Source organism: Aquarana catesbeiana, linkage group LG04 (genome assembly GCF_042186555.1).
Source record: "Aquarana catesbeiana isolate 2022-GZ linkage group LG04, ASM4218655v1, whole genome shotgun sequence".
In the NCBI taxonomy this organism is placed as follows: domain Eukaryota; kingdom Metazoa; phylum Chordata; class Amphibia; order Anura; family Ranidae; genus Aquarana; species Aquarana catesbeiana.
Window position 1 is genome coordinate 140448223 of NC_133327.1, and position 25194 is coordinate 140473416.

The 25194-nt window shown below is 42.2% G+C and overlaps 1 protein-coding gene across 1 annotated transcript in view; it reads right to left on the bottom strand.

Moving 5' to 3' along the window:
* Window positions 1–24045, bottom strand: part of WDR33 (WD repeat domain 33) — a 160044-nt gene extending 135999 nt beyond the window's left edge. Inside the window, exon 1 of the mRNA XM_073625786.1 lies at window positions 23884–24045. The gene's annotated coding sequence lies outside the window, so the exon portion shown is untranslated. The remainder of the gene's footprint in view (window positions 1–23883) is intronic.
* Window positions 24046–25194: the final 1149 nt, after the last annotated feature.

Here is a 25194-nt window from a genome sequence, read left to right on the forward strand (position 1 = left end):
TCACCACCTATACACTGGATCCTGTTCCCTCCCAACTACTAGTCACCCTCTTCTATCCTATGCTCCCTCACACACATCTTCAAACCTCTCCCTCTCTGGCACCTTCCCCCTCCCCTTTAAAAGATGCTCTGATCACCCCCATACTTAAAAAGGCCTCACTGGACCCCACCAGCCTGAACAACTTAAGACCCATCTCCTTTGCCCCTGTTTACATCAAAACTGTTAGAAAGCTTAGTCTACAACTGTCTGAGCTCCTACCTCACCAACAACCTTCTTAATCCCTTACAGCCTGGCTTTCGCATACTACACTCCACTGAAACTTACGAATACTCCATCCACCTACTACTAGTAGACCTCTCTGCGGTCTTTGATACGGTTGACCACCCCCCTCTTTAAAAAAAAAAAAAAAAAAAAAACCACACACCTCTACTCTTGGCCTTCAAGTCTCTTCTCCTACCTATCACAGCACTCCTTTAGTACTAGTTCACACCAAACGCAGTCCCGTGCGCATTTTTTCTGCACAAAATGCATGTACAGTGTTTTCCAATGGCTCTAGTTCACACCATGCAGTCAGTTTCTGCACCGGAAATTGAATGTGCAGAAAAAAGCGCACAGAACTGTGTCTGGTGTGAACTAGCACTTAGTGTTCCCTATAACCGTTTCCTCCTCTCCCTCTTTCTGTAGGGGTACCTCAAGGTTCTGTCCTTGGACCCCTCCTCCTCTCCATTTATACCTCCTCCCTCAGTGATTTCATAAACTCCCATGACTTCCAGTAACATCTCTATGCTGAGGACACAAACCTATTGCTCTACTCCTCACCTCACTCCTTCAGTCTCCTCTCCCATTACTAAAATATTAACCAATATATCATCATGCATGTCACCCCACTTCCTCAAACTCAATCTTTCAAAAACAGAGCTCATGATTTTTCCTCCTGCCCCCGACTTCTCCATCATAATATCAATAATAGAACCATCAGTCCCTCCACTCATGCCAGGGTGTCTTACAGACCTTAACTCCGTAGCATTACCAAAAATATGCTTTTTAACCATTGAAACAACTAGGCAACTTATTCACTCCCTTATCTCTCGCCTTGACTATTTTAACTCCCTCCTCACTGGCCTACCTCTCTGCAAGCTATCCCCTCTTCAGTCTATCATGAATGCCGCTGCCATACTCATCCATCTTACCAACCGTTCAGTGTCCGCCATCCCTCTCTGCCTGTCTACACTGGCTTTCCATTGCCCAACAAATTCAAAACACTAACAAAAAACATTCAAAGCCATTTACAGCTCTACCCCGAGCTACAACACCAAGCTTATATCTAAATATCACCCAAACCATCCTCTCCACTTCTCTCAAGACCTCCTGCTCTCTAGCTCCCTTGTCTCCACCTCCCATGCTCATCTCCAGAGCCTCTCTAGAGCCTCTCCCATCCTCTGGAACGCACTACCGCAATCTGTCCATTTATCTCCTACTCCGTTCACTTTTAGGAAATACCCGAAAACTCTCTTCTGGGAGGCTTATCCTGCCTTCAGCTAACAAACTAATCTTCTACTTACCTTATCAGTTCATTCATAGTTACTACCCTTTGTTTCACCAGCCCTTTCCTATTAGATCGTAAGCTTGCAGGAGCAGGACCCTCCTAACTCTTTTATTGTTGCTGTATTTTCTCCCTTTATAAAGTTCTGTGCAAACTGTTAGCACTATATAAATACTGTATAATAAATAATAATAATAATAATAATAATAATAATAATAATAATAATGTGTACACCCTGTGAAATCTTATTCCATGATAAAACAAAGGTGTAAACTCACAAAATATGATACAATGTGTCAATTAGAAAGCAAAAAAAAAAAAAAAAAAAAACATTTATACAACATGTGCTTCCAATTCTGTCACATAAAAAAAAGTGTAAATTAAAATAAGAGTTTCACTCCTCCTTCAACTTCCAGGAAAGGACAATGTTCCTCGTAAATAAAAAGGCATGGGGACATCTAGTGCCCTCCATGAAACCCATTTACTATTGCACTCACTCAAATATGCAGGCACATCACTACGTATTCGGCAGCAGCCATAGCAATTTTACCAGCTCACTGCTCCCAACTGAATCCTGAGATGGCTTCACCCATACATGGGAAAATGTCTTATGGGTTGATGATTGAACTTTTTGGCCATAATTCCAAGAAGTATAATTGGTACAAAGTCAACACTACACATCACCAAAAAATATTGTACCCACAGTGAAGCATGGTGGCAGCAGCACTGTGTTTTGGGGCTTTAGTCAAGGTGTAGGGAGTTCTGAGTGTTAGTAAATTTTGTCTCCAAACCTTCAGGCCTCTGATGAAAAGGAATTTCACTTTTCAGCAAGACAACCACCCAAAGCATACGTCCAAATCAATAAAAGAATGGCTTCACCAAAAGATCAAAGTTTTGGAATGGTTCATCCACAGGACAGATCTGAATCCAATTGAAAATCTGTGGTGTGACCTGAAGAGGGCTGTGAACAGGAAATGCCCTCACAATCTGACAGATTTGAATCACATTTGCAAGGAAGACCGAGCAAAGATTTCCAAGGCAAGATATGTCATACTGATAGACCCCTTCCCCTAAAGACTGCATGTGGTCATAAAATCAAAAGGCAAAGTGTTTGTGCAAAAGAAAAAAAAAAAAGAAGGGAAAGCTAGCACAATAAAAACATATTTCATAAAAAAATGCTCACATGACCCTAGTGAAGGTGTGCACCTTTCACAACAGCAGTAGAACCCTTTTGCACCAGTAACCAGGAAGCTGGTAAGACAGAGCACTCGTCTTCTGACAGATGCTGGCAGCAGTTGTGCTCTGTCTTGCAAGCTTCCTGGTTAACAGTGCATAGGAAGGATTCTGCTGTTTACCAGGTTGTTGTCTCCGGCCAGGACTAAAGCCATACATGTGTCACAGGCTTGAAAGAAGCACACCCTTTGTGGGGTCATGGAAGGGTGTATGGTTTTTATAATTTAATAACTCTATTCTGTACTCCTACGTCTGGACCTTTTAGCTGCCTTTGATACGGTTGACCACCCCCTCCAACTACCAACAAAACATTTTACTCCCTCAATCTCCGTAACTGCGCTCTTCATGGCTCTCATCCTACCCATCCCAACGCACCTTCAGTGTCACTTACAATTCTACTTCCGCCTCTCTATTTCCCTTCTCAGTCGGGGTCCCAAGGTTCTGTTCTTGGACCTCTCTTATTTTCAATCTCTCTTCCCTGGGTCAGCCGATTGCCTCACACGGCTTTCAATATCATTTCTACACTGACATCCAAATCTACCTCTCCACCCCTCAACTCACTCCATCAGTCTCCTCACGCGTCACTAACTTACTAACAGACATATCTGTCTGGATGTCACATCACTTACTCAAATTTAACTTGTCCAAAACAGAGCTCATATTTCCTTCCCCACATGCCTCTTGCCCTGACTTCTGTCAAGAGCAATGGCACAACCACCCATCCCCACATGCCAGGGTGCTAGGTGTTATCCTGGACTCTTAACTCTCCTTTTGGCCCCACATCCAATCCCCTTTACAAAGCTTGCCACCTCAACATCTTCAAACCACGTCCCTTCCTAACCTATGAAACCACAAAGCTCCTGATTAACTCCCTGGTTATCTCTCGACTACTGCAACCCCCACCTCAATGGCTTACTTTTAAATAGACTACCCCCTCTTCAGTCCATCATGAACACTGCTGCCAGACTCATCCACCTTCCAAACCACACAGTGGCTGCTACCCCTCGCTGCCAATCCCTCCATTGGCTGCCACTCACCCAAATTAAAAATTCAAACTACTAACAAGTTACAAAGCCATCCACAACTCAGCTACATCACTAGTCTAGTCTCAAAATACCAACCTAATCAGCCTCTTCGTTCCTCCCAAGACTTCATGCTCTCTAGCTCTCTCAGCACTTCCTCCCATATTCACCTTCAGGACTTCTCCCATCCTCTGGAATACCCTACCCCAATCAGTCAGACAATCTCCAAATCTATCTACTTTCAAGTGATCCCTGAAAATGTTTCTCTTCGGAGAAGCCCGCCCTGGCTTCACCTAACAACTGTTCTTTTACCTTCTTCATCAGCTCATGCCCCACAGTTAATACCCTTTCGTATCACTTGACCCTCCCTCCTAGACTGTAAGCTCTAACAAGCAGGGATAAATATAAGATCCTTCACGCTATCAAAGTGAATATATGCTAATCTGATAAGTTGCAGCTAGATCTAAAGTGTATAAATGCACTTAAATGGTATAAAGTAAATAATGATCAGAGCAGCTTGATGATATATATAAAATATTAACAATAAGCGATAAATGTGCAAAATCGCTAATTGCGATTATGCAAATTGCTAATGATGCTGAACTTCAAATGCTATAGTGTTTCTGGGTATTAATATACTAATGTAAACACATAGTATATATTAAAGTGCCAATAGCCCTATGTTCAGTGTACATAAACATAGAATGACTATGTTGCAACTGTGTAAAAACGCATGATGATCTAACAAGAAGGGCCCTCTGATTCCTCCTGTATTGAATTTGGGCTGTCTGCCCTACTGTTGTAAAGTGATGCGCAAACTGCGCTATATAAATTAATAATAATAATAATAATAATAACTACTATCCTGACATTTTTTGGGCTTCAAGAAATGAGGCCATCAGTACATGAGGATTGATAAATTTTCAGATATAGAAATACATACACACCGTTTGTAGACACTAACTTTCCTACAGACTAAAGATTACACCGATTTGGGTTACTGTCAAAGAAAAGTAGCAGACTACATTTTGGCCATTATTTCTGAAGATAGAGAGAGATATAGAATTTTTTATTTAGGCAAAAAAAAAAAAAAATTGGTGATTAAATACCTGAAAATTTGCCTGGGTAACCCCCCCCCCCCAACATGCACTCACATTGATAAAATGTGCAGAATACATTTTAGGCCTGCAGATCATTGCAGCTACACTCAATGCATCACATTGGAAACTTAGGGCTCATGTACTTTTAAACTGCGGTTAGGAGAGGTTCAACCCCCCTCTCCTGAACACTTGCAGTCATAATAGGCTATGTGTACATGAAGCCTTAGATCTGTACGGTGCCACAGTGGCAGATGGCACATGTAGAGAGTAAACAAAACCCTGGTTGGATTACATGGCTGTGAGGCCAGAGCCGCACTTAAAGGTAAAAGAGAAAAAAAAAAATAATAATAAACAATGCAGCAAACTAGAAGTACTCCAAAAAAGAGGTAAGAAAGGCAAGCCATTTAGATTTTGGGAAGGAAGGGAGTAGACCACCATGTTTTATGTTACACCCTAAATATGGGTAAAAGATGGGCACAGTATTCTGAGGATTTAGGCACAAGCAAGTATGATCAAAAACATCAGAGCATGCAGTAGAAAACAAAGAATTTGCCTCGACAAAAGAAGGCATGCATGTCTCCTCAGTTCAAAACCATGCTGGTGTGTTTTCTCAATTACAACAGATTAGTTCACTACAAGTTCATAGAACATGGTACAACAGTCAACCAATATTGTTACTTGGAAATTCTGAAATGGTTATGGGAATCTGTTAAGCGGAAAAGAGCTCTGGCCATCATGACAATGATCTTGCACATGATGCGTTAAAGTGTTCATGAGCACCTGCCAGGGTGGATAACAAAAATAAATAAATGGCTGTATACTCTACATTTTTTCTTTACGTTTTTGGTAAACTCATTAAATAAATCCAAGCTCTGCAAGCTGAGATAACATGCACTGCATTGATGCAGTCACACAATTTCACAGTAAAATTAAAAAAAAAAAAAAATTCAGGAATATTCCTTTATCCCATTGTTTTGCAAATTTTTGTACACTACAAACTGTGTGATTGAATCAGATCTGACATCACTGTTTTACTAACTTGACAGCTTATTTTTCTAAATAGGAAACCTTCGTTTTGTTTGCAAGTATTAAAGATTTTAACTAACAGCAAGAATAAGTCCTTACATTTAAACAGCACCTGTGATTTCAGATCCATCCTGGTAGCGCCTGTTAGCAGGCATCCACTCACCTGCTGCCGCCACCTCACTCACCTTGTTGTGTCACTGCCGCATCACTATCGCATTTAAGTGAATGGGACCCTTGGTGAGTCAACAGCGGGTCAGAGGAGCCGCTGCGGGACAGATGACAGTTGCTTTTTAAAAATGATGATTTAAATCAAATCCACCCTGGTTCCTGCCCCAGAAATACATTCTGAAACTTGACCAACCACCTTATTTCCCTGACGTAGCACCCTGTGACTTTTGGCTGTTTCCCAAATTAAAAAATGCCTTAGAACACAGATTTGATAACATTCATGACATCCAGCATGCTGCGACAAAGATGCTGCACAGTTTGGAAAACTAATTCCAGGAATGTTTCCGGCAGTGGCAAAGTCAGCTAGAAAAGTCCATCGCTTCACAAGGGGACTACTTTGAAGGTGACAATAGCCGCTAGCATATAGGTAAAGAAACGTATTTATTTATTTTAATAGTTCGTTCCGGGGATTAAATTGTCACACCTCATACTTCTCAAAAATATCCAACTTGTTCTAAGAATTTCCACATAAATATGGCACCTTCCTCAGAAATCTTTACTATAAATGCTTTCTACTTTATCACCAATACAGAATAATAGCTGAAAAACGAGAAAGTCACAAATATGCAAAATACAGTGGGGAAATGTCATTTTCTGCAGATTTTGTAAGTTTTCCCACTAACAAAGAAATGAAGGGGCTATAATTTTTATCACAGGTGTATTTTTAAGGCCCCTTTCACACAGGCGCTCTAAAAAAACACCTGAAAAGCTCCTGAAAACTACTTCCCATTAATATCAATGGATGTTTACACACTGGGGCAGTGAAAAAAAAAAAAGTCATGCAAGCAGCATCTTTCAAGCATGTTTGCAGCGCTTAAAAATGCACCTCAAAAACACCCCTCTGTTAAAATGAATAGGAAGCACTTCAAAAGCGCAGCAAAAATGGTTCTTTTGAATCAAGAGACCTTAAAAAAAAAAAAAAAAGCACAACGCTGACGCCTCAAAAGCGCCCAACATTTTATGGGCAGTTTTCAAGGGCCTCAGTGCGTAAGAGGTCTTAAAGTGATTATTTAAAAAAAAAAAGACTTTACAACATGTCATACTTGCCTCCTCTGTGCAGTTGCTTTTGCACAGAGCCGCCCGGATCCTCTTCTCGGGTGCCTCTCTGCTGCTCCTGGCTTCTCCTTCCTATCGAGTGCCCCTTCAGTAAGCAGCTTCCTATGGGGGCACCCGAGCAGAGTCACAGCTCTGTGGCAATTCAGACGCTGAGACCCACCCCCTCTCTCCCCCGACTGTCAGTCAGCCAATGGTGCCACTGCTGTGTCTCAGCCAAATCAGGAGGAGTGTCCCAGAGGGCTTAGACATTTGTGGACTTCACTGAAAAGAAAAAGATGGAGCTTAGGTAAGTAATTAGGGGGTGCTGGGAAGGCTGCTACACACACAGAAGGCTTTTTATTTTAATGCATAGAAAGCATTAATACAAAAAAAAAAAAAAAAAAAAAAAAAAAAAAAGCCCTTCTGCCTTTACAACTCCTTTAATGATTAGAGACAGAATATCATCAAAAAAACCCCCACATGATACAAAATGTTAAACATTGAGTTGAAGTTCAGTAAACAAAAGTATTTGATCCTCAAGAAAAACATGACTTCGTACTTGGTGGAGAAACCCTTGTTGGCAAGCACAGAGGTAAGATGTTTCCTGTAGTTGGTTACCAGGTTTGCACACATCTCAGGAGGGATTTTGGTCCACGCTTTACAGATCTTCTCTAAATCCTTAAAGTGGAGGGCCACCCGTTAAAAAAAAAAAAAAAAAAAAAAGCCACCAAAATTCCTAAAAAAAACATTTTTATACTTACCTAAACCCTTGTTGCTAGGCAGTCTTCCTAATCTGCCTCTTCCTATTCCGCGGCGTGTTCTTCTCCTCGGTGAGCGGCCCCGTTGTCTTCTGGGAACTGTGTGTGTTCCCAGAACACCACGGGGCCATTCACAGACCACTGCGCCGCTCGCGCGTGCGCAGTAGGAAACTGGCAGTGAAGCCGCAAGGCTCCACTGCCTGTTTCCCTTACATAGGATGGCGGTGCCGGGAGCCGAGGGACGGTTCGGCCTCGGGTGGCCAACATCGCGGGCACCCAGGAGAGATAAGTCTACTTATTTAAAGTCAGCAGCTACAGTGTTTGTAGTGTGGTGTTTTTAGCTGGCCGGAATCCCGCTTTAAGGCCTCATGCACACGAGACGCTGTTAAACTCGTGTTCAGAGGCAGTTGGACACTTTTTTCAACTGCCCCTGAACCCATTCAATGTTAACCTATGTGTCCATGTACACAGTCTCGTTTTTTGGCGTTTAGGCAGTTGCGTTTAACCTCGTTTTTTCCAGAAGCAAAAAAATGGGTTCAGACGCAAAAGTTTTCCACGTTTCAGACGCCAAACGCGTCTAAACGCCGGTACCGTGTTTAGCCACCTTTGCGTTTATAAGTGTTTTTTACAATCCGACTTTGGGACCCCATATCTCGGGGCCACTTGGTGCTAGGAACCCCAAATTATGCAAACACAGTGGAACTAGCACTACAACATATCCAAATATGGGGTTCCTAGCACAAAGTGGCCCCAAGATATGGGGCCCCAAAGTCGGGTCACAAAAAGTCACTCTGCTGCAGAAGTGCTTGACATTTTGCGACCCGACTTTGGGGCCACATATCTCGGGGCCACCTAGTGCTAGGAACCCCAAATTTGGAGTGCTAACACAGTTGGACTAACAATATAACATACCCAGATTTGGGGTTCCTAGCACCAAGTGGCCCCGAGATATGGGGCCCCAAATTCAGGTTGCAAAATATTCTCTGCTCTGCAGACGCTTCTAGACGCAAACACGGCTAAATGTGGCATGCAAACTCTGCAAAACGGGTGTTTCTAAACGCCGGTTTCAGCTTTTAAAAACCTGTGTTCAGCAGAGTTTGCACCAGCATCTCGTGTGCATGAGGCCTTAGGTTTCTTGGTTGTTGCTTGCCAACTTGAAGTTTCAGCTCCCTTCATAAATATTCTATAGGATTAAGGTCTGGAGATACTCCATGACCTTAAAGTGGTTGTAAACCGTGTTACACCACTTGTGCCCATGGGTAAGCCTATAAATAAGGCTTAATTGTAGGTACTGTAAATATTTTCTAAACCTGCAGTTTAGGAGATATTTACCACATACACTTGCGCTGACGTCCTCGGCGCATGCTGCTTAAACTGCTCGCTTGTGCAGTTTCTTCAGCAGTACTGCGACCGGCGGCTCCCCCACACATGCGTGGGATTTATGTCATCGCGTCAACAGCCAATCACAGTGCCGGAGACCGCAAACCCAGAAATAACTCCGGGAGACAAGTCGCCAGTCACAGCAGTGTGCTGGGCCACTGCAACAGCTTCGATCTAAGGTATTTCATAATGAGCTAGTATGCAATGCATACTAGCTCATTATGCCTTTGTGTGACAGGGTTTTTTTTATTTCGGGTCTACAACCACTTGCCGACCGCCACATGTACGTCCCTTTTTTGGGGACGGATATTGCTGTTATAGCAGCAGCTAGCTGCCATAACCCCGGTATCCCTGTGTTTGCCGCGAGATCACTTATCGGTGGCGGGAGAGGGCCCCCCCGCTTACCGGAGCAGCGATCGTGTCTGTCCCCTGGGCTGACATGGGGACGAGTGAGGGGAAGATGGCCCCCACCTGTCTCCATGACACTTCAGGGCGGAAGCGACGTCAAAACGTCACTTTCGCCCATACCTCCTAAAGCCATAATTTTTTTTTTAAAATGACAATTTTTTTTTTTATTGCATTTAAGTCCAAATATGAGATCTGAGGACTTTTTTATCCCAGATCTCATATTTAAGAGGACACGTCATGCTTTTTTCCTATTACAAGGGATGTTTACATTCCTTGTAATAGGAATAAAAGTAACCCATTTTTTCTTCTAAAAATAAAAAAAAAAAAAAAAAAAAAAAGTGTAAAAATAAATAAAACATTTTTTTTTCAAATACCCCGTCGAGCGCGCGTGCAGAAGCAAATGCATACGTGAAAAGCGCCCGCATATGAAAACGGTGGTCAAACCACACGTGAGGTATCGCCGTAATCGGTAGAGCGAGAGCAATAATTCTAGCCCTAGACCTCCTCTGTAAACGCAAAACATGCAACCTGTAGAATTTTTTTAAACGTCGCCTATGGAGATTTTTGAGGGTAAAAGTTTGACGCCATTCCACGAGCGGGCGCAATTTTGAAGCGTGACATCTTGGGTATCAATTTACTTGGCGTAACATTATCTTTCACAATATATAAAAAAAAAAAAAAAAAAAAAAATGTGGGCTAACTTTACAGTTGTCTTTTTTTCCAAAAAAATAGTGCTTGTAAGACCGCTGCGCAAATATGGTGTGAAAAAAATTATTGCAATGACCGCCATTTTATTCTCTAGAGTGTTAGAAAAAAAAAAAAACTATATAATGTTTGGGGGTTCTAAGTAATTTTCTAGGAAAAAAAAAAAAAAAAAAAAAAAACACAAGGTTTTAAACATGTAAACATCAAAATCTCAAAATGAGGCTGGTCTTTAAGTGGTTAATGTTCTGCTTTTTGAGCCACTCCTTTGTTGCCTTGGTGGTACGTTTTGGGTCAGTGTCATGCAAGAAGACCCATCTTCAATGTTCTGGCTGAGGGAAGAAGGTTCCCATCCAAGATTTTACAATACATTGCTCCGTCCATAAGCCCCTCAACGTGGCAAAGTCAATCTGTATCTTTAGCAGAGAAATAGCTCCAAAGCATAATGTTTCCACCCCTCGTGCACGACCATAGGGATGGTGTTCTTAGGATCATAGTCAGCATTTTCTTCCTCCAAACACGGCAAGTCGAGTTAAATTTTGGTCTCATCTGACCACAGCACTTTCTCCCATTCATTCTCTGAATCATTTAGATCAGGGATCCTCAAACCACGGCCCTCCAGCTGTTGCGGAACTACGCGTCCCATGAGGCATTGTAAAAAACTCTGACATTCACAGACATGACGGGAATTGTAGTTTCTGAACTGGAGGGCCATAGTTTGAAGACCCCTGATTTAGATGTTCATTGGCAGACTTCAGACAGGCCTGTACCTTCTTGAGGAGGGGGACATTGTGGACGCTGCAGGATCCGTATTGTACTAATGGTTTGTTTGGCGACTATGGTCCCAACTGCCTTGAGATCATTCACAAGCTCCTCCTGCGTAGTTCTGAGCTGATCCCTCACTTTTCTCAATCATCATTACCCCATGAGGTGAAATCTTGCATGGAGCTCCAGACCGAGAGATTGTTAGTTTGAACGATTATTCGCAAATGGAAGAAATGCAAAAAATTGTCTCCTTCTCACCAAGCTTGTTGCTGATGGTCTTGTAGCCCATTTCAGCCTTGTGTAGGTCTACAATCTTGTCCCTGATGTCCTGTGACAGCTCTTTGCTCTTGTCCAAAATTATGGGTTTGAATGGAAGAAAGATTCTGTGGACAGGGTGATATACACATACATACATCCCGAGTTGTCATTAGGAGCACCTTCTTAAATTGACAAGTCTAAACGGTGTACCACATGAGCACATACTGTAGCCTGGCTGTGGGAGCCAGAATTATTGTTGGCTTGAAGGGGATCAAATACTTATTTCTACTTTTTTTTTTTACTGCAACTCAATTTAACATTTTTATCATGTTTTTTTCTGGATTTTTGGTTGATATTCTGTCTTTTAACCACTTGCCTACCAGGCCAATTCAACCAACTGAGTGACCACCTCATTAAAAACCACCTTCTTGATCCCCTTCAATCTGGATTTTGCCCTCAACACTCCACAGAAACTGCTCTTTTAAAACTCACAAATGACCTACTAACTGCAAAAACCAACGGACACTATTCTGTATGCCTACTTCTGGATCTGTCAGCTGCCTTTGACACGGTTGACCACCCCCTCCTCCTCAAAAAAACTTTACTCCCTCGGTCTCCGTGACTGTGCTCTTCAGTGGCTCTCATCCTACCTATCCCAACGCACCTTCAGTGTCACTTACAATTCTATTTCCTCCACTCCTCTTCCCTTCTCTGTCGGGGTCCCCCAAGGTTCTGTTCTTGGATCTCTTATTTTCAATCTACACCTCTTCCCTGGGTCAGCTGATAGCCTCTCACGGCTTTCAATATCATTTCTATGCAGACGACACACAAATCTCTCCACCCCTCAGCTCACTCCATCAGTCTCCTCACACATCGCTAACTTACTAACCGACATATCTGTATGGATGTCACACCACTTCCTCAAACTCAACTTGTCCAATACCGAGCTTTTAATATTTCCTCCCCCACATGCCTCTTCCCGACTTCTCTGTCAAAAGCAATGGCAAAACCATCCACCCGTCCCCACATGTCAGGGTACTAGGTGTTATCCTGGACTCTCCTTTCGGCCCCACATCCAATCACTTTCCAAAGCTTGCCGCCTCAACCTCCGCAACATCTCTAAACTACATCCCTTTCTAACCAATGAAACCACAAAGCTCCTGATTCACTCCCTGGTTATCTCTCGCCTTGACTACTGCAACTCCCTCCTCATTGGCTTACCTTTAAACAGACTATCCCCCCTTCAGTCCATCATGAATGCTGCTGCCAGACTCATCCACCTTACAAAGCGCTCAGTGTCTGCTAACCCTCTCTGCCAATCCCTCCATTGGCTATTGTTCCTACCAAGACCTCCTGCTCTCTAGCTCCCTCATCACCTCCTCCTGAGCCTCACCCATCCTCTGGAATACCCTCCGATTCCTCCTGTATTGAATTGTATTGTACTTGTACTGTCTGCCCTAATGTTGTAAAGCGCTGCGTAAACTGTCAGCGCTACATAAATCCTGTATAATAATAATTCTGACATTTCTCTCCTACAGGTAAAAATAATTTTTTTTGCTAGAAAATTACATAGAACCCCCAAACATTATATATGTTTTTTTAGCAAAGATCCTAGAAAATACAATGGCGGTCATTGCAACTTTTTAGCTTGCACGGTATTTGCGCAGCAATTTTTTGAATGCGTTTTTTTGGGAAAAAAAAAAAAAAAAACAGTTTTGTGCTTTTTTGGAAACAAAACAGTAAAATGAGCTCAATGTTTTTACATAATGTGAAAGATAAAGTTACGCCGAGTAAAGAGATACCTGACATGTCACGGTTCAAAATTGCACACGCTTGTGGAAAGGCGACAAACTTCGCTACTTAAAAATCCCCTTAGGCGACGCTTTAAAAATTTTTACTGGTTACATGTTTTGAGTTACAGAGGAGGTCTAGCACCAAAATTATTGCTCTCACGCTAATGTTCGCGTCGATACCTCACGTGTGGTTTGAACAGTTTTCATATGTGGGCGGGACTTAAATATGCGTTCGCTTCTGCAAGCTCACGGGGACAGGTGCTTTAAAAAATTTTTTTTTTTTTTTTTTAATTGTTAATTTTAATTTTAGCTTGACACTTTTTTCCCCCCAAAAAAATTTTTGATCACTTTTATTTCTATTACAAGGAATGTAAACATCCTTTGTAATAGGAATATGGCATAACAGGTGCTCTTTACAGTGAGATATGGGGTCAATAAGACTGCACATCTCACCTCTAGGCTGGGAAGCCTGAAATAAAATTTAAAATAAATAAATCAGTTTCCTAGCCGAAGCCGCGCAGTTTGTTTGAATACAGAGGCCGGGTATGATGTCATAACATCGCGCCCAGCCTCTGAATGATCATAGAGATTCAACATCTGGGGCCGGCGGATCCTGTGTCCGACTTACCGTTCGTAGCAGTGAGTTGGTAGAAGCAACGGAGGGCGGCGGGAGGGGGACGGACATCCCCTCTCGCTTCCCATAAGAACAATCAAGCGGCGGAACAGCTGCTATGATCGTTCTTATGGTGCAAAGATTCGCCGGCTCTAAAAGACGATATCTGAATGATGCCTTTAGCTACATTTTATATTTTCTGTAGCTACAGGCATCATTCAGATATCCCCGATCAAAGCCGAGGACATCATTTGTCGTACGGCGGGCGGGAAGTGGTTAAAATACACCCATGATAACAATTATAAACCCTTAATTTTTTGTAAGTGGACAAACCTACAAAACTTGCAAGGGATCAAATAATTATTTTTCCCCACTGAATGAAGCTAAACAGTATTAGCGTTAGTCCACTTATAACTGCAAATCTAAGCAAAAAATGAATTGCCCAACTGACTATTTAACCAAAGATAATGGGGAATTTTAAAAACTGGAACATCCAGAAAAAAAAAAAAAACCTACTATAAGCATCTGCAATGTACTGAATGTTTTGATAAAACCATTTGTACATGACTAACAGGTGTTTGTACTGCAAGTCAATATTTGCATCTTCCTTTCGGTGGCTTCATATAGCCCTCATATACTCTTGGTTATGAAAATTGAAAAAGAATAGGATTTCCAACCGCTTGCTGTCAAGGACAATTTTTTCATTTTTCACAGATTAAAAATCAGCCACTTTTCCTAGAATATTACTTAGCATTAGAGCTGCACAATTAATCGTTATCACGATTTTTTCCCCCCTTGCGATTTTGACAAAGTATTTCCTGATTCCTTCTATGCAGAGAAATCCCTCTGCTCTACTGAAGCCGACAGCCATCAAAAGAAAGGAAGAAAAAAAAAAAAACAAACGGGCAGTTTGTCAAGAATCACAACATTCTTTAGCAGTGGAACTTAAGTATAAACATTGTAACGATTTGTCCTTTAGATCAAAGGAATACACTTTGGTGTGTAAATGAGGGAAGTTTAACCAATTAAACCTTTTTCTGACATTTGTTGCTTTCAAGTTAAAATAACTTTTTTTCTAGAAAATTACTTAGAACCCCCAAACCTTAATATATATTTTAGAGACCCTAGAGAATAAAATGGTGGTTATTGCAATATTTTATGTCACATTGTATTTGCGCAGCAGTCGTTCAAATGCAATTTTTTTATGAAAAAAAATTCCACTTTAATGAATTTAAAAAAAAACTAACCAGTAAAATTAGCCCAAATGTTTTTGTATGAATGTGAAAGATTTTACGCCGCGAGAATCGTGATCTTTTTTTTTCTAAGCAAAAAAAATTGTGATTCTCATTTTGGCCAGAAATGTGCCGCTCTACTTAGAATCCCCATACATTTGATATTTTCTGAAAAATATTCAGAGGCCCTAGAGCAGGGGTAGGCAACCTTAACCACTTCAGCCCCGGAAGGTTTTACCCCCTTCCTGACCAGAGCACTTTTTACAATTTGGCACTGCATCACTTTAACTGGTAATTGCGCGGTCATGCAATGCTGTATGCAAACATAAAGCTTTCTTTTGGTGCCATTTGATCACCTGTACAGGGAGCCGGGCGGGAACCAGTTAAAGAGGTGGAGATCTACCTAAACAACATGGGAGAAGTCAAAGATCACCGGGCACAGTGTCGTCTCCCCACCAAAGTAAATTCGGATCACTTTTTAGAGGAGCAGGAGTGCCTGCTGCACTTGTGAATGAGCCCTTAGTTGCATTCCAGCAGTGGTACCCTTAGGGCTCGTTCACATGTAAAGTTGGGAGGTGTTAAGCCCCTGAGCTTAAGTGGTGGTTCAGTGTGAAAACAGCCCTATACTAGAGCTGCACGATTTTGGCTAAAATGAGAATCAAGATTATTTTGCTTAGAGTAATGATCAAGATTCTCTAGGCGTAACATCTTTCATATTATACAAAAAAAATAAATAAATATTGGGCCAACTTAGTGCTTAATGAATTTAAAAAAAAAACACTTACGCCCGTCGTTATACGTCAGTACTTTGAAGAGAGGTATCGTTATGGCAGCAGCTAGCTACCATAACCCCGGTATCCTCTTCAACGGGCGGTCCGCTTTCAGATAAAAGTGGTCTCTGCGGCAGATTCGCTGCGAGATCACTTATCGGCGGCGGGAGCGATCGTGTCCGCTTTCCTATTAGATATGGAGACGAGTGAGGGGAAGATGGCCCCCACCCATCTCCATATCATTCCGCCCATAGCTCTTAGACATTCCTCCTCCCCCCCACCCAAATGATTTTATTGCATTTTTGTGCAAATATAAAATCTGAGGTCTTTTTAAGAGGTTTTTTTTTTTTTTTTTTTTTTTAAGAACAGTGTAATAACAAGTAAAATAAATAAGAAAAAACAAAAAAAAAAAAACAAAAAAAAAAACAAAAGAAAACCTATATGTGAGCAGCGCCTGCATTATGAAAACATTATTACATTAAACGTAATTTGGATATACCATATTTATCAGCGTATAACACGCACCTCAATTTTAAGAGGGAAGTTAGAGGAAGAAAAAATTAAATTTTCAAATAAAGAACTGTGAAGCAAAATAAGGGTCAGTGTCCATCAATGCAGCCTAATCAGTACCCATTTGCCTCACCAGTGCCATGAATGCAGCCTGATCCATGCCCATCTGCAGCCTCGGAGGGGGGCGGGACAAGCACCAACAGATTACATACAGGAGAATCTCCTGTTTACTCGGCGGCTTCTTTAATACAAAGTCCCGCCTCCTATGATAGACAGGACAGTTGTCCAATGACAACCCAGGAGACAGGACTTCCTATTACAGAGGCTGCTGAGTAAACAGGAGATTCTCCTGTATGTAACCCGCCCCCCTCCCAGGCTGCCTGGAAATATATATATATATATATATATATATATATATATATATATATATATATATATATATATATATATATATATATATATATATATATATATATATATATATATATATATATATATATATATATATATATATTATCCCCCAATGGATCCCCGAGCACTGGAGATTCGTTGGTGGGGGCAAAAAAAAAAAAATTTATATATATATGCCGCATTAAACCAGACTTTGGACATGCCTGCTCTAGGGTCTCTGTTTAAAAAAAAAAAAAAAAACAAAACATTTATATATAATGTTTGGAGGGTTCTTAGTAATTTTCTAGCAAAAAAATACTGATTTTAACTCGTAAGCAACAAGTTTCAGAAAAAGGTTTAGTCTTTAAGTGGTTAAACTGACCTCGTTTACAGACCAAAGTTCATCCCTTTGATCTAAGAACAAAACGTTACTTTATAGTTATCTCCCATGTTGAGTTAAACTTGGCAGGCTGTCTGGATTTATTTACTTATTTTTTGGGTCAGCTGTCGAGCAGAGAACTCTTGTTACATAAACAGGGAAATGCTGTTTTAAGATCGGGAGGGGGGGTAGAATCGAGATTTAGATTCTTGAACGATTAATCGTGCATACATAGCTCTACCCTATACTATTATGCCCAATGTATTGTTTCACACTGACCTGAAGAAGATCTATTCTTTCCTGCTGCTGGCACCACTCTGGAGATTGCTAGCCAAGATAACAGGTGGAGCACAGTTGGTATCACTCCACATGGGACAGGAGTCAGCACTACAGAGGAGGCATCAGCTTATGCAGCTCTTGCTCCTTACTACAGCTCCAACTTTACAAGTAAAGTCCCTCTGCATTGCACTCTGGTTGATGTTCTGCGATGGCAGGTCAGATCGCGATCTACCAGTCACCTTGCCACGATCTACAGATTGCTGACCCCCTCCCTAGAGAACAAAATGCTGGCTGTTGCAATTTTTAATGATATTTGTGCAGCCAATTATGAAAATTTTAATAAAAAGTAGAGTAAAAATTTAGTGAATACCAAAATGTTGGTAAAATATAAAAGATTGTGTTGCGTTAAGATATCAGACATGTCAAGACTCAAAATTATGCACTAGGAAAACTGCAACAAACTAAAAGGTAACTAAGATTTTTCATACGAGACGCTTTAAAAGCCTAAAAAGTTATCATTGTATTACTCGTGATTACCCTAGAATTATTGCTCTGACATTTGCTGTGATCTCATGTCAGGTGCAATTGCTATTTACATACACATGCGTGACCTACACACATGCTTGCATTTGCTGTGTATACGCAGGGGGTAAAGGGGTGCCTTTACATTTTTTTTTTTTTTTTTTTTTTTTTTTTTAGATATTACATTTTTTGTTTTACAATCTCCCCCCCATTTAACTTAAATGCCATCACAAAGGGACTAACAAGTCCCCTATGTGATTGCTTTGGGCAGGTGTACGTTTTATTGGGATTTTGGGGGTCTATTGAACCCCCAATCTCTCCTGCCCTCCAATTCAGGCAATCAAGCACGACTGCTTCCCTGGCTGTAGCAGCCAGGAAATGACAGCTCTGAAAGTCGAAGTGATGAAATGATTGTCACTTATGGGTTCATTAGTCACAGGGGAGATCAGGGAATGGGTGTTCTTTTATTGCAGCACCTAAAAAAAAAAAAATTATAATAATTACATGCATCAGAAAGTATTCTATTGGTAGTAAATTACCACCACAAAAGGTAATTCATTGAAGTATACCTGTCACAACAGAAATATGGGAGGCACCCAAATTGAACAATTAAAGTAGAGGGCAATGTATTCAATACAGCACAACACATGGCACACATTGCAGAACACACCATTTATAAATTTATAAAAAGCGCAGGTCCGATTTTTCATCCGCTAAGGTTTTTTTTTTTTTTTTTAAACCTCCAATTTTCATTGAATAAGCCTAGAGCTTTATTTCAGGATGGGTTCACATAGCCGTCTGAGACTCACAGCAGGGGTGCGGTGCATCCAAGTTCACAGTTCTGGTCCAAATTTGTGGCTGAATTCAGACCTGAAACGGACCAGAAGACGCACAGGACTCCTGTGCCAGATGTGTAAACTGGCTCTATTTAGAGCCGTTCACAATCTCCTGACATGCGAATGGATGCGTGTTTTCCAGCATCCAATTTGGAATAGTGTGAACCCAGCCCCAAAGTGGACCCTCACCCTTGGAGCTTTAAATAAAGAAAATACTTTTCTATGGCTCACTTTTGCATTTTCTCATCTAGATTCAGAGTCTGCAGGCAACTCCGACAGCGCTGCATGCACACATGCAGCTACTCCCAAACATGCACACCTAGCGCTGTTACCCATAGTTTCATATTGTTTGCATGTTTTCATAGTAAAATAATAGAAATCCAGTTAAAAGCGATTAGTGCACATGCAAGGTACTGGTGGCACATGCAGCACACAACTCACGGATTCTATTTACATGTTGCCAACACTACGGCAACATGTAAAAAATTATCCCCAGGTACAATGCTGGGTGCACAGGCACTCAAAAGACAAGTGGACAGAAAACAAGATGCCCTTTTAAGGACAGAAAAGGACAATGGCTCCCACTGCCATCAAAGGGAAAGAGCAGAAGACAATCGCTGCTCTCGTGCACATCGGTGGAAGGACATTGGGCTCAGGTAAGTACGAGAGGGGCAAGGAGGATCCTGGACACAGAAGGTTTTTTTTACCTGAATACAAAGGATGTACGATGATTAAAACAACCTTAAGGTTTTAGAACCAAGTCTAGGTTTACACCTATGGGTTTTTTTAATGCATTTTGTAGTTTGCAGAAATGCACTACAGTCCATTTAACATGGTTTCATATGGTACATGTTCACACCTATGTTTTTCAGCCAGTGCGTTTTTGGAACGGGTCAGGGAAATTTTCCTGCAGCAGATTGTGTTTTGCCTGCAATCAGGACATCAAAACCGCATGTGTTGTGTTTACATGTTGCATTCTTTTTCTCCCTCCATAACACACCGTTTAGCTGGTTGTTAAGGAGTGGGCCGGGAAACCGGGCCACCGTGCCCTTAACAACCGATGAGTCATCAGCTTAAAATAAAAGCAAGCATTTTCAGCAATAATTAAAAATAAAAACAGCGTGGGGTCCCCCTCAAAATCCATACTAGACCCTTATCTGGGCACGTAGCCTGGCAGGTCAGGAAAGGGAGAGGACAAGTGAGAGGTCTCATTAAGGACATCAGGGGACTCAAAGAGACTCACCAAAAAATGTATCACATAGGGGACTTTCTAAAAAAAAAAAAAAAATTTGGCCCCTCCACATACACAGTAAATGTACGCATGGGGGGGGGGGCGCCTATGCATGAAACCGCCAAGTGCGCTACACATAACATATCATTGCGCACATAGAAGTGAGATCAATAACTCTAAACCAGTGGTTCACAACCTCTCTGCTATAAGGGACAGGCAGTGTGGAAGACAGCCCCTCCACAGAGTGGAGGATCAATTTGATTAGGACATAAACTGACTGTCCTAGACAAATGAGTCTTACTAGAGTCTGCATATGTGTTAGCTCACACTGCAGGTGAGCCAAAACAGTCAAGGGACAGGAGTGATATTTCCAGGAAATAAATCGGAGCAAAGAGCAGGTCTCCTGGATGGAGTGGTTTGACAGGACATACTACACGCAACGATGTGTCAGCTAATGAGTAAAAGTGATTGCAGGGATGCTCCAGGACCCCCTAGAGAAACAAAAAAAAAAAAAAAAAAAGGAAGAAGAGGGGGGGCTGAAGTGAGCAGTTCAAACTTACTCAACATATTTACCAGCATGGCTGATCCAGAAATACAAGAACTGAGCAAAACCATGGAGACTGGGGTGTTGAGGTTGCAGCCTTGGTCTCACCTGTCCCCTGCTGCCTCTCCTTCCTCCACTCCTTTGTGACCACAGAGAGGGAAAGTAGTGGCACTGGGAGAAAAGGAGCAGGTGCCCTCCATTGGTCAAAGGGTGGAGTGCAGGTTGTGCTGGTTTTCTCACCTGCCGCCCCTGCTGCATGGCCCAGCAGGCCACAGACCACTACCGGTCCTGTGTCCCCGGAGGTTGGGGACCCCTGCTCTAAACTGATGACATGTCCCCGATACAAATAGAGGGGAGAATCTCTCCAATGGGGCACAGGCAGCAAGAAAAACTTGGAGTGTCTAATCCAGGGAAAGGCAACATAAAGCACAAGTGCCAAAAGTGTGCTAGCGTTACATTCTGTTCCCTAAAATAGAAAGCCACTGATCCAGGGACAGATCAGAACGATTTTGATTGGCCACATGCTGCCATGTGTCCATTTTGACCACCGATCCACCCCAGAAGCAAGCAGGGGGAAGTAAAGTGAGGCTTTAACTGTGGCTATATTACTTTTCCTTTTTAGGCTCCCCCCCTCCCCATTTATTTCTCCCTGGTGATAGGGCCAGTAATACACTTCCTGTCTTAGGGTGTCTCCACTCTGGATGAGGGAGCAATGGAGACACCTTTGGACAACAGCACTATCAGTCCGGGGGGGTAGTGTTAGACTAGCAGAATCAGATGGAATTGACTAATAAATTAAAGCTGAACTCCAGCAAAATACTTTTTAAAGCAGAGCTAAACTCCACAATACTTATCTCCTTTCAACAGTCTGACATCTCTCGCTGGCATCTTCTACGCTGCTTCTTCCGGGTGCCAGGCTGAGGCTGTTCTCACCAGCTGCTATGTGATGAGGAGGTTAATCCTGCAAATGTGCAGGAGTGAAGACATCCTGTAACAAAGGCACTGTGCCAGAGTGTTGATTGAGCTGTGCAGCTCAGTGCAAGTTTCACAGAAAGCCTAGAGCAGGCAGAATTATTTTTTGCAGGAGACATTGCATGTCCCTTCTGCAATAAACAACCTGCCTGCTCGCAGCTTTCAAAAGCAGGAATGTAGATCTGTTTTAAGCAGTTATGGCAACATTTTTTTCTTTCGGGATAAAAGATTGACATAAATAAGCGGACCATTGTAATCTCCTCTGTCAGTGTTAAAGCAGAGTTTAGCCCATAACAATTAAAGATAGAGATATATATAGATATATATATATATAGAGCTATATATATAGAGATATACACACACACACACACACACACACACACACTCTTTAGCAAGGAACATACAGTCCATGTTAACAACTTCCCTTTTCCTCCCCACCCTTTTAAGAGCATCTGCATGCTGGGAGGTGGACGTTCAGGTCATGTGACCTCTGTGAATGGCTGCCACAGTAGTCACATGACCAGAAAGCTCCCAACTGCAAGCATGCAGTGATATCACTGATGTGATAAAAGTACGCTACATTGCCCCGTCGCCAGGCTCTGCATGCTAAACTGCTTCAGTTTAGCATGTGGGCAAGTGTGAATAGGCCCTTACCGCAACACTGTAAATGAGTGTTTGTAAAGGCAGAAAGTTTTTCTATCTTAATGCATTCTGTGCATTAATTTAAAATCCTGTGTGCAGCAGCCCCCCTTAGCCCCATCTAGATCCAGCGATGTTGCATGAGAAACTCTGCTGTCCGGGACTCCCCTCCTCATTGGCTCCTTAGAGCAGCACGGCGCCATTGGCTGCCGCTGCGGTCAAAGTCATTGAGGATAACAAGGGGGAGGGGCCGCAGCTCTGTGTGTGAATGGACACAGGGAGCTGCAACTCAGGTGACCCCATAGCAAGCTGCTTACTGTGGGGGCACTTAACAGGAGGGAGGGGCCATGAGCACCGAAGAGGCACCCGAGCAGAGGAGGAAGATCTGGGCTGCTCTGTGTAAAACCACTGCACACAGCAAGTATAACATGTTATCTAACAAAAATAAATAAAAGGACTTTAGTATCACTTTAAGCTGGGTACACACAACAAGTTTTTTTGCACAACCCAGCCGGTTGAGCAAAAAAAAAAAAAAAAAAAGCCTGTCAGCTCTGGTCGGAGACGATGTACTAACCATCCAACATTAGTACAGCAATCTCCTCCACTGAGCTGTTATGTTCTGACTGGGAGATGATCCCCCCCCCCCACTCAGCCAATGGCAGTGAGTGCAGATCTGAGAGCGTTGATCGCGAGTCGGTCCTCTGCTGAGTTTATGGCGTGTACGTTCAAGATATACACACACGCTAAACGTCTGACTTTTTTTTTTTTAACCAGCCGATGCCTCCCGATATTCAGCCCATGTGTACCCAGCTTTAGGGTGAGTTTACACTTAAATGCATGTTTCCTGCACCACTTTCAAAAAGTCCCCCCTTGGCGATCTACTGCAGGTGCCAACACAGATCACAAACCAAGTGCATTTGTGAGCACCAGAACTACAGCGTCATGTGATTTGGTGCGGTGAATTTTTTTTCTAAAGTAGTTCATGCGCTAATTTTCTTGCATTCTAGTGCAATTTGCAGCCCGTTCGTTCAAAACAGCACGGCAGGGGAATGCGCAAGAACACTGACCACGTTCCTGCAGGATTCTGTTGTGAACTGAACGGAAAGAAGTGTACTACAGGGATCACACAGTTACTACAATACATTGGAGGAAATATGCTAAAACTGGAGCAGACAAACTGAAGAAGCTGTGCAAGGCAACTAGCTTCTCTCTTCAGCCTGTTTTATTAAGCTTTTACTAAAAACTACAAGTTGATTGGTTACCATGCACATTAGCTCGATACTGGCTGCTTTTTAAATAGTCATCAGTGTATTTCACCATAGTGGACTATTAAACCGATGGAATGAACCAGCTAAATCACCTTTGCTTACTCCAGCGTCAGCTACAACAAGCACCTCCCTGCCAGAGTCCACAGGCCTCAGTGAGGCGGCCTCCATGACACCCCTCTGCCTTCTCTCTTCCACACACTCCGGAAGGTGAAGGGAAGCTCTCTGCTCACCACACAGGCATGGCGGACATATTGCCCTCAATTGCGTCAACTTTCTTTCTCATTTGGGTGTACAAGAGACGTCAGCGTGTACTCTCTACCACTGAGCTGTTTAGCAAAGGGAACACACCGCCTCTCAATTCATAGAGGCCCGGTCGTGTATATGAAGCTAATAAGGAAAGATATAGTACGAGTACAACTCCCCGGTCACCATTTAGTTCTTACACACCCCTTACGGCGACGACTCTGCTTCCTACACCGTTCTTCACGCCGTTCCTTTCCGGTTCCGGTCGCGGCCTTTCTCTCTCAGTCGTGCTAAACCGCGGTCGGCCATTAATCACGTGACCTTTCTGTGCCCGCCCCTTCCTACACCATACCACACTCGCTGCTGCAAATCACGCTTGCAGACTTTTTTTTCCCCAACAGGTGAACTTTATTAACAACAACAAAAACACGCACACACAAAATCTCATACAGATAGAGAAGCTGAATTGGTAAAGTACTGGTGGTCAACTTTGGAGGGCCTCAAGTCCATGATACAAGAGATGGTCATAGATTGCCCCTGATATCACAAAAGGACCGCACATACAATTCAGGGTTAAACTGGCTACACATTATACTATCTTATTGTAAATGTTCCTTTAGATTTACCAAAACTATATAATATTATGTCAAAACTAAACACTTTCAAATTGTATGTATTTAGGCAGGCCTTTGTACTACATAGTTGAAGTTAAAGCTAAAGGAAATTGAACAAAAAAAAAATTGTATAATGTGTAGCCAGTTTTGGAGACAGCAGATATTCAACAGGAGAGATGATCAGAGACTGCAGATATGATACAAGAAATGATCAGAGACATAAGACATGATACAAGAGATGGTCAGAGACTGCAAAACATGATACAAGAAATGATCAGAGACTGCAGACATGATACAAGAAATGATCAGAGACATAAGACATGATACAAGAGATGGTCAGAGACTGCAAACATGATACAAGAAATGATCAGAGACTGCAGACATGATACAAGAAATGATCAGAGACTGCAGACATGATACAAGAAATTATCAGAGACTGCAGACATGATACAAGAAATGATCAGGGACTGCAGACATGATACAAGAAATGATCAGAGACTGCAGACATGATACAAGAGATGATCTGAGACTGCAGACATGAGACATGATACAAGAGATGGTTAGAGACTGCAGACATGATACAAGAAATGATCAGAGACTGCAGACATGATACAATAAATGATCAGAGACTGCAGACATGATACAAGAGATGATCAGAGACTGCAGACATGAGACGTGATACAAGAGATGGTTAGAGACTGCAGACATGATACAAGAAATGATCAGAGACTGCAGACATGATACAAGAGATGATAAGAGACTGCAGACATGAGACATGATACAAGAGATGGTTTGAGACTGCAGACTGCAGACATGATACAAGAAATGATCTTAGACTGCAGACATGATACAAGAAATGATCAGAGACTGCAGACATGATACAAGAGATGGTCTGAGACAG